Below are 6,629 nucleotides of genomic sequence, written 5' to 3' on the forward strand. Positions count from 1 at the left end.
AGGGGCCTTATCAAGCTGGCTGGGGCTGCGCCACTCCGATGTGGTGCCTGAGTCTCCTGCCTTTCAGTCTCCCCAAGGATATGTGGACCCCACAGGAGGACTCCAAGCCAGTCTGATCTAGGGTCCAGGGCCGCTCACTCCAAGACCACATCCTTCCAAGAGAAACCCATCCATGTCCACTTTGCTTCCCGCTACCTGTCCTGTGGCGCATTTCCAACAATGGCAGGGCTTGCCAAGAGGCAGGGCAACACAGTTTGGAGAGGCAGACGCAACATTGGGCCAGGTTCGGGTGTGGCTGAGGCTGTGGTCCCACTTTCTTTCTCTCAGGGCATCCTGGGCTTCTACCAAATAAGCTGCAGCCCTCGTGTCCGTGTCTAGGGCCTAGTTTGGGGGACCCCAGCCTAAGAGAGTGAGCAAATGCTAAAATGATCAGCTGAAGGGAATGAATGACACCAGCTCTGTCCGGGAGAAAGGAGCCAAGAGAGGAGGCACAGGTGGGTTGTCCTCTCTGGCAACCTGCCTCATGAGGCGACCCTGCTGTGACTGTAAGGCGCAGGTTCCATCCGCGCACAGTCCTGGAAGTGGGGAACAGTGACTGGGAGGGCAATGGATGCTGTGTGGGTCATGGCCGGATGACCTTGGGGAGGGCTGGGAGGCACACCCAGCGCGAGGACCCTGGGCAGCGTCCATCTCTGTCACTCAAGGTACACTGGGACACCACTGAGGCCATGGGGGTTGCGATTTTTAGCTGAATGAATGAAGACAAGGCAAGCACCTTGCGCGCCACTGCTGGAGTCAGGAGAGAGGAGTCTGCAATGCCCCCACCGTGACCCTGGTCCTACAAGCCCCAGCGAGCACTGTCCTCACCCACAGTCCCCTTGTCCTGCTGCTGCCTCGCAGGGGTGTTAACTCTTGGCCCTGTCCAGGTCCGCGCACTGCACCGGAGCCTCCTGGTCCGTCTTCTCAGTCTCCCTCCCAGGCAGGCTCGGCTCCATTTGTTTTCTCTGCTTTCAGTGAGTCTGGTGAAGCCTGGGGCCCAGGTTAACCACTCCCTGGGGGCTTCTGGTCAGCGGGGCTGCCCCTGAGGTGAGAGCTGGGTCCAGGGCTACTGCGCCTCGCTCAGCCCCAGTGCCAGCAGGGTGGGCGCCAGGTGCAACTGCTCAGGCAGTTCTGGGTTCTTCAGAAGGTCAGCGAGCAGCTTCCCTTTCTGCCCGCACCTAGGGCTCACACAACCAGACCAGCTTTGTGCGACTTCAGAAATTCCAGCAGACTCCCAGCGGAGAGCCCACTTTCTTCCCTGGGTACCAAGCACAGGATGTTAAACAAAGCTTTTCTTGTCGCCAGGAGCTCAACCAAAGCAGCCAGGGAAAATTCAAAGCAGGCGGCCGGCAGCAAACTCACTTGCTCTCTTCGGCCTTCAATGTTGGGGTTCTTGCTTTCAGGTGGCCTCCACTAGGCTAGGGATAGTGGGCGGCTGTCCCCAGAGGTGCTGAGTGTGGAAGAGGCTGTCAGCGGCCGCTGCTGGCGCCAGTCAGGCCTTGGGGACCTCAGGATGGGCCACATATTGCGTCCCAATCTCCAAGAGGGAAGGAGCTTCTTAGAGAGGAAGCGAGCTGGCCTGGTATTCCTCTCCCCCTCTATTCCTTGTGACAGAGACAAGAGACAGGATGGCCTGGGACAGGCATGGGGCTGAGCAGCGGCTGCCTCTCACCCTCTCCTGCAGACACCCACCTCTGAGCCTGTCTCCGCTGAACAGTTCATTTCTCTAAACGTCCTCATGGGCCGCCAAGCTAAAAGGAAACCATAAAAGTTGGCTGCGTGTGCACGTTAGGGGAGATGCCACAGCATCAGGCAGCTCATCTGCAAGGGGAGGACACGAAAGGTGGCCTCTGTCCAGCTGCTAAGCAGCTAGCCTCTCAGCTTAGTCACCTGGGTAACAGCCTCAGACAGCCTCAGCCCGCTGGCCCCAGGGAACGCCGTCTGGGGTTTGAACCCGTCTCACTGATCGACCTGCTCTCGCTCTCCACTGCTGTCACACAGCAGGTCTCCTCAGCTGGGAGCAGAGACTGCAATGCAGTGGCCACCGCTAGGACACTGAGCAAGGAGCCCACACTAGGGCCCACCCTGCGCACACACAGGCTGCGTGCTGCAGGCCCCCTCCCTTCTAATTCGGCTTGGCGCCTCTGGACATCAAGTCGGCCCGGCATCCGAGCTCAGCGGAGAGTGCACCCACACGCCCCTGTTCTCCTTCAGTGGCTACAAACCCTACAGGAAACAATTAACCTCCAGGAGCTTCAAAAATATACCTTCCCAATTCATATCTTCACAACATAAAATGTAGATTTTCATACAAAAAATATAAAACGTTCCACTCAGCCTTTCCAACGTTCGGAGACTATGGGGTAGTCTTTCTTCTACCTGTCCGAGGATAACCGAACAGAAGCGTTTCCACTGAGCAAAGGGAATCATTTGAGATCCGAGAAAAGCGCACTTCCGCGTCTTTCGAGTCTGCACAACACACGTGTGCGGCGAGTATGGAAACTTGTGCACGCGAGTTTGGCCGGCGCTGGTTTCCTTCGCGTGGCATCTGCCACCATTCGTTTCCATCCTGTCTGCTAAATTTCTATTTCAGGATTTCATGTAAATTTCCATTTCCAGTTCCTTAGGCTTTTAGAACTGCTGACACATCTTCTGCAGCCTCCTGCGCTAAAGGCAGTCTGGGTGGAGCGTCTGGGGGAGACTTAATCAGCTAACGAACTCTTCTCCTAAAATAGGGAAGGAGCCCGCTCCAGGCAGCATTTCGCAAGTAAAAGGCGCAGTGGCTACTTCAGAACGGAGACCTAGCAGGACACAGGGCAGCTGCCCAGGATCCCTCCAACGAAAGGCAGCCAGGGCTCCTGGTGGCTGTGGGGCACAGCTGGCCACCGGCACACAGCTGGGACCACTGTGGGCCCCAGACACACCCTCCTGGGCAGGGGTCACCTCCGTCCAGGGGCCACTGTGCAAAGGACATAAAGGGTTAGCCACCTGCCTCGTGAGGGTTCCCAGAGCCCCAGGGCCCATCTGGGGCCTGTGTGGCATCCCCAAGCAGCCCCTCACCCCCTGTGCTCAGTCCTTCCTAAGGGACATGAAGACAAGCCCTCATATACCTCCCTGACCACTCAGCAGGTCCTCCCCCGCACAGGGCTCCTGTCCCAGACACTGTCTTAGTCTGAGGCCACTTCCTCTGGCCTCTGTCACATCTGCCTCTGCTTCTGCATCGCCCAAGAAGGCTCTTCACTCGATTCGCTTTCTGCAACAAGTCAATGAGAATAATTTTCTTCTCAAACCCCAAACTTGGAAAGTGTCCCGATCTTTTGGGGATAAATCTGGAGCAATGTGTCCTCATCCTGCCAGGATGATGCAGCAGGGCCTCCAGAACCATTCTGCCTCGGGGAGCTGATTTTCTGAGTTAGTTTAAAATGTTTCTTATGAGTAGATCATCTGAAAGTAAAGTTGTCCCTTGAAGTTGCGAATAGTAAATTAGGTAAAAGTCTTGCCAGGAAAATTCTAAGAACCTGACACTCCAGTAAGAAAACTGAATGAAGCCCTTCAACGTCATTTCTGGAGGGAAAGGTTTTAAATGTTGTTTCACAGAATTTCCAAAGACTGAAGCCAGTTGGTTGGCGTTCCTTTGACCCCGTGGAGGGGGCCGCCTCCCCTCCACATGGGCAAGGGGTGAATTGGATGGTAGTTCCCCCAGTACGAGGCCAGTCTGTGCCCCCAGGACAGGTAGGGTGTGTGCAAGTGGCTGTGCTGGCCTGCAGGAATATTCATGTGCTGCCATTAAGCGTGTCCTGAGGTCATCTGTGTATATGACAACAATGTGTGTGGCATGAAAAGGTTTGTTCCCTTCCTCAGGCATCACACCCCAGAGTGGCCACACTCAGGGTCAATCACAAACCCAAGTGGCAGCTGGACCTGCCTCCCCACCTGGTGGCACTTCCTCCTTTCTGCCTCGAGGGTCTTCTGGGTCATCGGGACCCTTGGAGGGTCTTCTGGGTCATCGGGACCCCTGGGCCTCTTCCCACACCTGAGAGGTTTCCCTCTCCTTTGGAACAGAGGCAGCAGCCCAGAATGCACCCTCACGGGTGTGGTACCCCACCCCCCTCACTCTCTTAGGGCCTGGATAAGCCACAGGAGCACGACTTCAGGATGCAGTGCTCAATGCATGGGTGCTACTCAAATGCCATGTGCATGTGACATTCAACGGCTGCTGCAGAGGCGGCCTCTCAAATACAGCTCCGTGTGTTCTCTGGCCAACAACGGTACCACATGCCCCACATGTCCAGCTTCCCTGGATACAGGCAACTTTCTTCACAGGTGTTCTCTTATTGGAGGTGTGCCGTGACTCTGCAGAGGGAGGTCTACTCGAGCAGAAACCTCTGGCTTTTCCAGCAGGGCTCCACCAGTCCTTGGCCTCTCTCCCTGGAGGCTGCCTGCGCCATATGGCTTGGCCTACAGGCCCCTGGGTAGATATCTGGCCCATTTGACTCTGTGTTCACCCTGCCCATGGGCACCGCAGAGCTGTAGACAGTGGTCCTGGAGGGTCAGCTGAGTGGGGAGATGGTGGGGTCCCCCACTTCCCTGGCGGCAAGTGAGCATAGCAAGACCATGGGAAGGTGACCTTTGGGCAGGTCCTAGGAGACACCAAATCTGCTCTGCCAGGAGCTGCATTTGGGAGAAGGGGAGCTCCAACTCGGAGGCCAGAGTCTCTCCTGACAGGAGCCTGGACACACCAGGTGCCCCTTCCAGCAGCCCTCACAAGGCACAGATGAGGCTGCCTAAGAGAAAAGAACTAGTATGGAAGGTCAGGAAGTATAAGACGTAGTGGAGTGCTCTGGAACTTGTGGCTGCTGTGCTCAGGAAGCAGAGGCGGGAGGATGGCAGGAGCCAAGCTCCACACCAGCCTGGCCTACAGGGTGGGACTGAATCAGCAACGCTTATGAAATCCTGCCCCAGGGAAGTCTGTCGTCTGCCTTCCCCGCAGCCAGAACTCATCCCAGAATCTGACCGATTCAACTAGTGAAGACTGCAAAACTTGCGTGGAGCCACCAAAACCGCTAACCCAAAGTCAGAGGAGTGAAGAAGGCGCAACCATCAATGCAGCGCTCGTGGACACGTGGCAGAGACGAGTTGGAATCCCGACTGCCCACAACGCACGGAATCCATAAGCAAAAGACACACGGCCCAAGAGAAAAATTACAAATGGGCCAAGGACACTGCCAGGCAGTCTTCCAAATAGTCTATAATAAAATGCAGTCTCCCACAGTACCATCAGTTAAGTAAAGTAAAAATAAAGTGGGGTTTTACCCATCAGACAGTCAGAGATGGTGTCAGGAGGCAAAACTCAGGTAGGAAGGGCCAACCACTGCCTTCCAGTCCAGGAAGTGTCCCTGGCACGCTGCCTGCGGCAAGTTAAACCTGCCCAAGCCTGCCTGCATTTCTGGAGGGCATTTGGCAAGAGGCGCTGGGCTCCGGGCCCCAGCAGGCTGCCTTCTAGGAATCCATCCTGGCAAAATACTCAGTCATTCCAAGGACACATCCAAGTGCATCCCAGCGCTGGCCTGAAGACCGCTGAGGGGGCCGGAGATGCAGCTCAGTGGCACAGCACCCGGCTGGGAAGCACGAAGCCTTCAGTTCTATTCCTGCCACCCCCAAGGAAAAGGACGCGTAAGGACACTCCAGATAGAGATTAACAGTCCACATTTCCGGGTGGTGATGCCATTCATTAAATCAGCCACCCTGAGTCTCGCTGAATATTATTATAATGAGGGGAAAAAAAACTTATTGAAAAAAGCTCACTGAGGCATTAAAACGTTTTAATGGGCTTCTTGACCTCAAACTGCTCCCAAATTCCCCAGGCTGGTAAGACTGGAGAGACCAGTCCTTTTCTATTACCGACTCTCTGCTTTGGATCTAATCAGATCCCAGCACTTTCCAGGAAAGCAGGCACCAGGGGGGCCTGGCTCCTTCCCTGCCCCGCCGGCTGGCAGTTCTTGGGGCAAACTAGGGGGATCTCCAACTCACATGAGGAACAGAGGAGGAAACACCACCACCTTCACCGCAGGGATTTGCTCCTACAAGATGGTCCCCATCTGCTCCTGGGGGCTCTCCAGCCTCCCCTCCCCTGGGCCCGCGTGACTTGATCCTTGCTCAGCCTCAGGGTCCTTAAGGGTGGGGTGCCACTCCAGGGAGCTAAGGTGTGTGACGCACAGCAAGCCCCGTGCAGCTGGGGGGGGGGGCCGCTGCTACCAGCACTAGCAGCCCCAGCTCAACCCCTAACTCCGGGCAAACTAGACAAGAAAGGAAGCTCTGCAACCCCAGAAGGCCGAGGGCTGCGCAGGGCCGCGCCCCGGGACCACCCCACCTGGGGGTGCGCCTGTGACCCGGGCCACTCCAGGCGGCACAGTCATCCAGCGGCCCTGCGCGCCTTCCCACGCTGCACCTTCACCGCAGCCGCAGAGCCGTGGGGCGCGCACTCGGACCGGGCGCAGGGAAGGAGCCGCTTGGGCCCCTGCCCGGGAGGGGTGAGGGGACTCGGCCCGGACGGGGCGGACCTCCCGGAGCGGCGCCGCCTCCGCCTCCGC

This window comes from Octodon degus, unplaced genomic scaffold (assembly GCF_000260255.1).
Source record: "Octodon degus isolate 3935 unplaced genomic scaffold, OctDeg1.0 scaffold00123, whole genome shotgun sequence".
Classification (NCBI taxonomy): domain Eukaryota; kingdom Metazoa; phylum Chordata; class Mammalia; order Rodentia; family Octodontidae; genus Octodon; species Octodon degus.